Genomic DNA, 9,390 nt, shown 5'->3' on the forward strand with positions numbered 1-9,390 from the left:
TATAGATGTGACAATGTCGTCCTGAACCATTAATGAGTGTATTATTATTGAATAGTATTGATCTTTTTGATCAGATTGCTAAAAATTATAAGTGAAAACATCTGATGCATTGACAGACAGGTGATGTTTCTATAGTAACCTAACAAATATAGGTGTGACTTCACACTTATATTTTTGTCTCTTTCACAGCTATAGCATAAAGCATGTTATCCTTTACACTGGTTGGTCGGTTGGATGGTCGGACAGATGTACGGTGGGTCATTTAGCCATATATATATATATATGTATATATATATAATTTTATAATATTTTATTTAAACAATCTTGTGTCTCTTAGAAAAATTAAAAGCAGAAAAGAGTATGCATATATTTTTATTTTAACCTTAATATTTACTATTTCTAATGTCAATATTCCTTCTTGTGGATCCAAATTAACTCCTGGTACATTTGTCTTCAGTCACAAGGACTTCCACTAGTATTTCTTGTAGCACATATTTGGCAGAAACAAATTTTGATGTTTTCTTTTTTTATCTAGAAATGTAGAAATGTCCGTTTTCCTACCTTAATTTTTGAAACATAGTTTTACTGGACATAACATTTTTACTTGACAATTGATTTTTTTCTTTCGACACTTGTTTTTAGTCCTCTCTTTTTATTTTTATTTATTAACTAGGGATTCATGCACCGGTGAGGTCCCTCGTCCTGGCCTGTGGGGATCAAGCCGAAACAGTCCTGGTGCACGGATTTGTCCAGGGCATGTTCGGCCTGTCTTGCCCAGTCCCGATCAGGGCCAATCAGGGCTGGAGAGGGACTGTGGGAGTGCTCCAGGGCGTGTACAGTCCATCTCACCCAGTCCCGATGCGCCGGACCCCAGCAGCAAGCTAATCTATTGGTCAGAGCATCTGCCCCCTAGTGGTCAGTGTGCACCGTAGCAACTGGTCGAATGGTCAAATGAACAGCTGGACTATTAGCATATTAGGCTTTATTATATAGGATTATTTTTCCTTTGTATTGAATTTATTGGGGTCACACTGGTTACCAAAATTATACAAGTTTGTTTCAGGTGCACAATTGCACAATACATCATCTATACACTGCATTGTGTGTTCACCACCTCAAGTCTCCTTTCATCACCATTTGTTCCCCCTTTAGGCCCTTCTATCTGCGTCCTTCCTCCCTCTCTGGTAATCATGTCTGTGTCCATGAGTTTCTTCCCTCTGTTTTTCTTTATTGTTCAATCCTTCCAATCCCCACACACCCTTCTAACCTTCCCTTCTCTGACAGCTGTCAGCCTACCTTCTATCTATGAGTCTGTCTTTAATTTGCTTATTCGAAGAAGCCCAAGTGTCCATCAGTAGATGAGTGAATTAAAAAGCTGTGGTACATTTACACAATGGAATACTACTTGGCTATAAAAAAGGAAATTTGTGACAGCATGAATGGACCTGGAGAGCATTATGCCAAGTGAAATAAGCCAGTAAGAAAAGGACATGTACCATATGGTTTTTTACTCATATATGGAATATAAGTTTTTACAACACTTTTTAAAAAATATATTTTTATTGATTTCAGAGAGGAAGGGAGAGGGAGAGAGAGATAGAACATCAATGATGAGAGAGAATCATTGATTGGTTGCCTCCTGCATGCCCCCTACTGGGGATCAAGCCCACAACCCAGGCATGTGCCCTTGACCAGAATCGAACTCAGAACCCTACAGCCTGCAGGCCAACGTTCTATCCATTGAGCCAAACGAGTTAGGGCTCTTACAGTACTTTTGACATGTGATTCTTTTTTCCTCCATTGCTTCAGATAGAATGTCAGTAAAAAATATGTATTACCCTGTAAGCTTTGTATTAATTTTCTCTTGTTTTTTTGACACTGTATCTTGGTTTTTAACAATTTGATTGTGATAGGTTTATGTACGATTTTCTTTGTGTTTTCCTCAATAATTTTTCTGCTCCCTTTTCCTTTTCCTGTCTTTCTTTGACTCTACTTTTACTTATCGTGGAATGGTTAATAGTGTGCCACACATCTCTGAGATTCATTTGTTTTTCTTCAATATCTTTTTCTTTGTTTTTAATGTTAGATAATTTTTATTAGTCTACTTTGAAGTTCACTGAGTCCTTCTCTGACATTTCAAATTTGCTGACAACCCCACCAGGAGAATTTTTATTGTTTTTCATATCTAGAATTTTCATTTAATTTACTTCACAGTTTTTATTTGTCTAATGTGCTACCCTATTTATTCACTAATTTTTAGCATGAAATCCTATAATTCTTCGTTTTCCTTTAAGATGCTTGAAGTTTTTATCTGCTAAATTCAACATCTCAGCACACTTGGACATTCAGAGTTCCTCCTGTTCACTCTTTTTGCACCCCTTGACTATTGGTGATGATTCCATGTATTTTATACACATTAATAATTATTAGAAAACTGGATATTCTAGACAATGCAATGCAGCAACTTTTGATTCAATTTTGTTTTCCTGAGAATTTTTGTATTTTATTTGCTTATTTGTTTTGATTGTTTACTTGTTTAATGGACAATTAAATTTTCTGGGCTCACACCATGAAGTCTCTTTTCCTTTGTTATTCCAACTCTGTTTTACTTTTTCTCAGGCACATAGTTTTCCTTGCATACTTCTAGCCAATGACTTAAGCATAGTTTATGCTCAGAGAGCTCAGGCAACCATATTCAAAGAAACAGAAACTTTCCATTCTCCCCAGGCTTTCCATTGTCACTGGGCAACTAGGGTCTTCTGAGGTAGATGTAGTTTAATATCCTTCAGCCATGCAGGGTTGTGTCATGTTTTGTTGTAGTTGTTTCAGAAGGGGGGATAAGAATAATTTTTCTCATTCCAACTTGATTAGAGGCTGGAGTCCTTATTTCTCAATTAAAAAATATAACCTTGAATTTTTATATACAATGGATTTTGTCTTTTGTCGAAAACATATTTTGCATATATTTTCTCCAAATTTTTCATTTACGTTTAACATTTAGGTGTTTTTAGCAATGGAAAAGTATGCAATTTTAAATTTGTAGTCACACTTATCAATCTATTAATTTATTGCCTCTGTATTTTGTTTTATAGTTAGAAAGTTTTGCCATACATTTAGGTAATAGAGGAACTCAGTCATCCTTTCTCTTAGAAATTGTATAGTAGCTGTGTGTTACCTTACACGACCTCATGATTTCATGTTTTTTTACTTAGTTGTCCCAGCACCATTGCTTAAAATTTCTATATTTGCATAGTTATTTGAAATAATTATAATATTCTGCCATCCATCTATTGTTTCAAAATTATACTAATTTTATATCAATTTCAAATCTGAGGTGAGTTTTTATTTTACAAAATGTCAAGTAGAATCAAAAGAGGGAATAAAAGCATTTGAAAAAAGAGCTCAAAGCCATTGATTATGTTTCTTAGGATTTGGGGGTGTATTATCTCCTCAGTATTTACATATTATTTAAATAAAATAAATATGGGACAAATTTGGCTAGTTTATGAACTAATTTTATTTTTGCCTATTCAGAATCTGTGAATAATTCCATATATTACACAATAGAAAACTTGTTTTTTTATTCTTGGAATACATAATTATAGAATGTTACGTTTGGAAATAGCTTTTTGCAACATTTCATCTGACCCCTGCATTTTCTTAGGAGTCAAAGAAAAAAAAATAATAAATATGGATATGTTTTAGTACCTCTATTGTCAGGAAAATCCTTACTTCTCCAAGAAGTCCTTTACATTTTTGAGCAATTAACTAACACATTCATTGTAAAGGAAAACCTTTGTTTTCTTCTTTACTCACTAATTAGTCTCAATACCTCTGGTCACCAATGTATGGCCCATTTACCATCTCAATTCCTCTATTAAATTCAGCAGATTATAATTTTTTATTCACTTAAAGTGTCTTTCCCAAATTGTATAAGATCCTCCAGTAGTTATCTGAACTCGAGATCTATCAGATCCATACTAAATTGTCTCTACTAGAAAACATTTTCTAAATTATGCCCAATAAATTATAGTCTGGTGGGTACTCTATAATCTCAGCTTATATGGAAATAAATTCTTTTAGTAATCACATTTTATATGCATTGTAAAAGTATGATATTGTCCCTTTAATGGTTATTTACTCAAGTAAGTACTATGTTGATTAAGGTAAATGACCTTTAAAACATATATATATCTTTTATTATTTTTTGCACAATACTGTATGTTACCCTCCCAAAAATCCACATTATATTTCATGGCATAATATTTTAAAGACGTATTCTACAAAACAATAGGGTCCATGATAAGAAATACTTACGAAATACTAGAACATGTTTCTCTTGAGAAGTCATAATGTACACTAGCATATTACTGATTCTGAGAGATCCAGCAGTAAAACAACTGTAACTATTGCGTAGCCCAGCAATTTTGGCTAGGAACTATTAATTAAATTTTAAAAAATGGCGTTACTGTTAATATTTTAGATGCTAATAATGTATGATGCTGTGTGCAATGAATACTACAAGTGAAATTAATATGGCATTTAATATTATCTGCTGAATGTCAGAATGCCCTAAAGTAACTACTTGCAAATAGTAATTATCATATGTATCAAGTATGAAATTTTATTTCATTACTTGTAAATAGCTGAGCTCAGAAGTGAGGGTAAATTTTCTTTTTTCTTATTGGGAATATAGAAAATTTGGAGAATCGGAAATAAGAAAATATTTTTTTTAAGTTGGTGAAAACACCATTCTTCTTAGAGGATAAAGGTAGTTTGTATATATTTACCTAAAAGTAATTTTGTTGCTGCAATAATTATGTAAATATACCCAGGCAATATATGCATGCTATAAAGTATGCAATGGAAAGAACACTCTGATGAAATAATGACTACACTGCACTCAGTGTAATCTAAACATCTCCAAATGTTGAGTCATGTTTAGTGTAAGTAAAAAAAAAAAGGAGTGAAATTTCCCATTTATCTATTTTATTTTACGTAGATTTTTTAAAATATATTTTATTGATTTTTTACAGAGAGGAAGGGAGAGAGATAGAGAGCTAGAAACATCGATGAGAGAGAAACATCGGTCAGCTGCCTCCTGCACACCTCCCACTGGGGATGTGCCCGCAACCAAGGTACATGCCCCCGACCGGAATCGAACCTGGGACCTTTCAGTCCGCAGGCCGACGCTCTACCCACTGAGCCAAACCGGTTTTGGCGTTATTTTACATAGTTTTATGTTTTTTATAGTCTAATATATTTGTAAATAATCTGCTTTTAGATTTGACTTCCAGAGTAATAATGTTATATTTTAGTGCCACAAATTAGGCATGCAAATGAGATTTAATTTAATATTTGATTATTAATAATAATTATGCAATATGTATATAATATGGTAATTGTTTCCATTAGTTGTATTCTACAATGTTTTAGCTTTAATATAAATTAATTAAATAACATGATAGCTAGCTAGCTAATAGAAAATGTATTTAAATATATTGCTTAAATAATGAAAGACTAAATAGAGGCTGAAGATGACAATATCCTATATAATAAAGGGCTAATATTCAAATGGTCATCACACCCTTGAGCCCTCGTGCCCTTGTGCCTCACACTGGGGCCAGGGGACCTGAGGCCAGGCTGGGGGGACCTGAGGCCTCACCTTCACCTAGCAGGGTTTGATGGGGGACCTGAGGCTGCATCCCCTACCCAGCAGGGATAGACTGGAACCTGAGGCTGCATCCCCGCCCTGCGGGGCTTGACGGGGGTGGAGTCTGCCGGGTCTGGATTTTGTGCAATTTCGAGGCACATGTGGATGGGCGGGGACTTGACTCTTAGTCCTGCGGTGCAGCCCAAATTTTGACAGGAGGTAGATTTTCATATACATTTTACTAATTTTCTTTCATCTCTGACACTTAAATTATAGATAAAGGGCAAATAGCAATATTAAATTATTTCCTCTAATTAATTCCCTTTTAATGTGCACAAATTTTGTGCACTGGGCCACTAGTCTATATATAAAAAAGCCTAAGTGATCGGCTGACCCCGCCAGTAGGTATTACAACCACTGACCACCAGGGGCAGATGCTCAATGCAGGAACTGCTGAGAGATAGCAACTTTGCAGAGTGCCCTCCCGCACTCCAGGTTTCAGCCTGATCCCTGCAGGCCAGGGCAAGGGATCCCACTGGTGCAAGAATCCATGCACCGGGCCTCTAGTTTTTAAATAATCTAAGAAATGTAAGAGTCCATCAAGGGTTAAAAATATCAGGCCCTATTTCTTAACACCTTTCATACCACTCACGAGCTTTCTCGTGTTTTGCGCGCCATCTGTTAAGGACCGCTCACGAGTTTTCTCGTTTTTCATGCGCCATCTGTTATGGACCTTAGATGTCAACACACTGTCTTGTCCACATCGAATGAAGCGAGCTCATTGGTGGAAACCATGCAGGTCAATCTACGAAAAACTATATAATTGCACTAACCCATAAAGCATTGCAGTTACATTGTATTTTGGTCATTCGAATAGTCTTCGTCTTCAAGTTCCTGGCACTTTTAGAAAATGTTTTACTCAGTACTATACGTTAAAAAAGTACTAGGAACTTCAATTATTTAATTGTTTTTGTAAATAAAAATGTTAAAATTATTGAAAAACACCTAAAGTGCATTATGATCTGTAGTTATGATGACTTAAATAACGTGCAGTTTGCCCAAAAACATGCGGTCCCTGGCGTATGTCTTAGAGATTTCTATGCGGTACGAAAGGTGTTAATAAATCAGTTTCAAGCTGTCCTTACAGGTACAGAAGGTCCCAGGAAAAATGATCCTGATATTGTTCTCCCATTAGCAATAGGAAGATGCAAGGGCCCCGAGCCTGTCGCCCACTACTGATGTCAGCGGACTGCAGGGTGCCTCAAGGAGCAGATATCCTGGGATCTGGGATCCATGCCAAAAACAATCTACAGACCCTTGTAAATTGGTCAGCTTGACCTAAGATGTTAAGGTGGTTTAATTTGAGACGCTAGTCTGACCATCTTCTCAGATCTCTGATATTTGACAAATAAAAATCACTTTCCTCTTCCCGATACCTGTCTCTTGACTTTGGCTTTCTTGCGGCAGCCTGAATCCTGGACATATTTGGTTCGGTTACAGTTTATGGCAACACCATGGGGATAGAAAGCAGGGTTCTCCGGTAAGTCTTGAGCTGGCAGGAGGGCCCCCAGACTCCCGGGAGCAAGCTGCGCCCCTTGGGAGAATAGAGGGACTCCAAGCAGCTGCCAAGCAATTTTAGTTGGGAGTTCCTAAGTTTCCTCTTGCCGCTGGCCGCAGGTCTCACTGTTTTGGAAAGGGCTAGGGAAAGTGATTTCTGGGTTTCTCCTGACCTGTTGATTTGGAGGACACGGTGGCTCAGGCCTACACAGCCTGAGACTCCTGCTCTCATCACCTGGGGCTCCTCTTCAAGAGCCTTATGGAAGCCCTACAGGCCGATTGGCAACAATCGTTTGAGAGATCAGAGTCTAGGAGACAGAATACCCCACAGTCCCACCAGTGTGGTTGCAAGCTTGCTCTGGTTCTGGTTCTGATTCTGGTTTCTATTTTGTTGTTTTCTTTTGGGTCTGTTTCTGATTTTTGTTTCTGTTTTGAAATGAGTGGCTCAGTCTCAGTTCCACCAGAGAGTCCCATTAGGCCATAGTTTAGCTGGTCACTTTAAGTCAATGTCTGATTAGAACTGCATTGCCGAGGTCTGGTAAATAGGATGAGATATCTTATGTGCAAGCTTTCATGTTGTTACATGATAAGGATTCTACTCAGAAAGAATATAAATTGATGGCTCAATGTGTTACAGGTGGGGAGCGCTCCTCAACTCCACCCTTTGCTAGTGGGAGTGGATTTCCTGTGATATCCTGAGAAAAAGAACTTGCTGAGACTCCCGCGGGAGGACGGGATATTGTAGAAAGCTTTATTTCTGTGAAATTATACCCCTTAGTTGTCAAGGTCCCATTTCCCCTCATTCCCCCAAGGAAGAAGGGTAGCTGAGGCTTCAGCAGATTTAGAATCAGAGCCAGTGTCCAGAGTTTTCCCTCCATGTTGGAGCAGCGTCCAGGCCAGCATCCGGGTAGCCTAGTTTGTGTTCCCAGTTGCAGCCCATCAGTTCATTACATGCAGGGTCCCCCCATCCTGGCCAATGATCTCTGCTCCCAGGTTTGACTGACAGGTACCTTCCTAATCATCCCAATTTCAGTATGCATGTATCTATCTTCCCTTTGTTGGATCCCTCCTCCCAGCAATCTTTGGGGAATACACTGATGGTCCCTGGGAAGCGTGACATTGTAGCCTCCTGAGAAAGCTTCCCAAATGGCCATGCTTTTAATGTCTTGCCTCCCTTTTGCTCCTTTCCTATTTTTAATGACCAGTTAATTACAACAGTATCAAAAAAGGGGAAAAATAGGTCTCATCCCGCCCCCTTCCCAGACAGTAAAACTCAAAGGGGAAATGTTAGGCACTTTTATCTTTTTTCAAATTTTATCTTTATTGTTGAAAATATTACAGAAGCCTCCTTTTTTCCCCCCCATTGACCCCCTCAACCCCATACCTCTCTCTCTTCCCCCAAGGCATTCACCGCACTTTTACCTGTGTCCATGGGTTATGTATATAAATTCTTTGGTTAATCTCTCCCCACCCCTCCACACCCAAACCTTGCCCTCCCTCTGAGGTCCATGCTTCTATGTCTCCGGATCTGTTTTGTTCATCAGTTTATTTTGTTCATTAGATTCCATATATGAGTGAGATCATGTGATACTTGTCTTTTTCTGACTGGCTTATTTCATTTAGCATACAGTTCTCCGGGTCCTTCCAAGCTGTCTCAAAGGATAAGAGGTCATTTTTTATAGCTGCATAGTATTCCATTGCCTAGATGTACCACAGCTTTTTTTTTAATATAAATGAAATTTAATAAATGAGTTTGAAGAAAATGATCACAGATTTTAGTTGGTTTTAAAAACAATACATCTCTTAATAAGCATAAACAATTTCACTGGCTTCTGTAAAATAAAGCATTTTTCTCTCTCCAGTATTTGCCTTTTTATTGAAATTGGATGACAAATAGCACATAAAGGGAAATCATCAAGAACAATTATAATATATACATTTAAATAAGCCATAGTATCTAATTTGCTATTTAAGAAATGGAAATAGTTTAACAAAAAATAGTACCAAAAGAACAAAGTAACAGGTTTAAATCATTGAAATGATTAATAAAACTAATCATGTTAGGAATTTAAATAGCTATTTAACTTTTGTAGCATATATTTAAATATCCTTTATAGTTATTCAGAATTATATCCATCCCTAGTGTAGTCAAAGCCCACAGAGGAAAGCATTGTGTTTAT

Source organism: Myotis davidii, unplaced genomic scaffold (assembly GCF_000327345.1).
Source record: "Myotis davidii unplaced genomic scaffold, ASM32734v1 scaffold409, whole genome shotgun sequence".
In the NCBI taxonomy this organism is placed as follows: Eukaryota; Metazoa; Chordata; class Mammalia; order Chiroptera; family Vespertilionidae; genus Myotis; species Myotis davidii.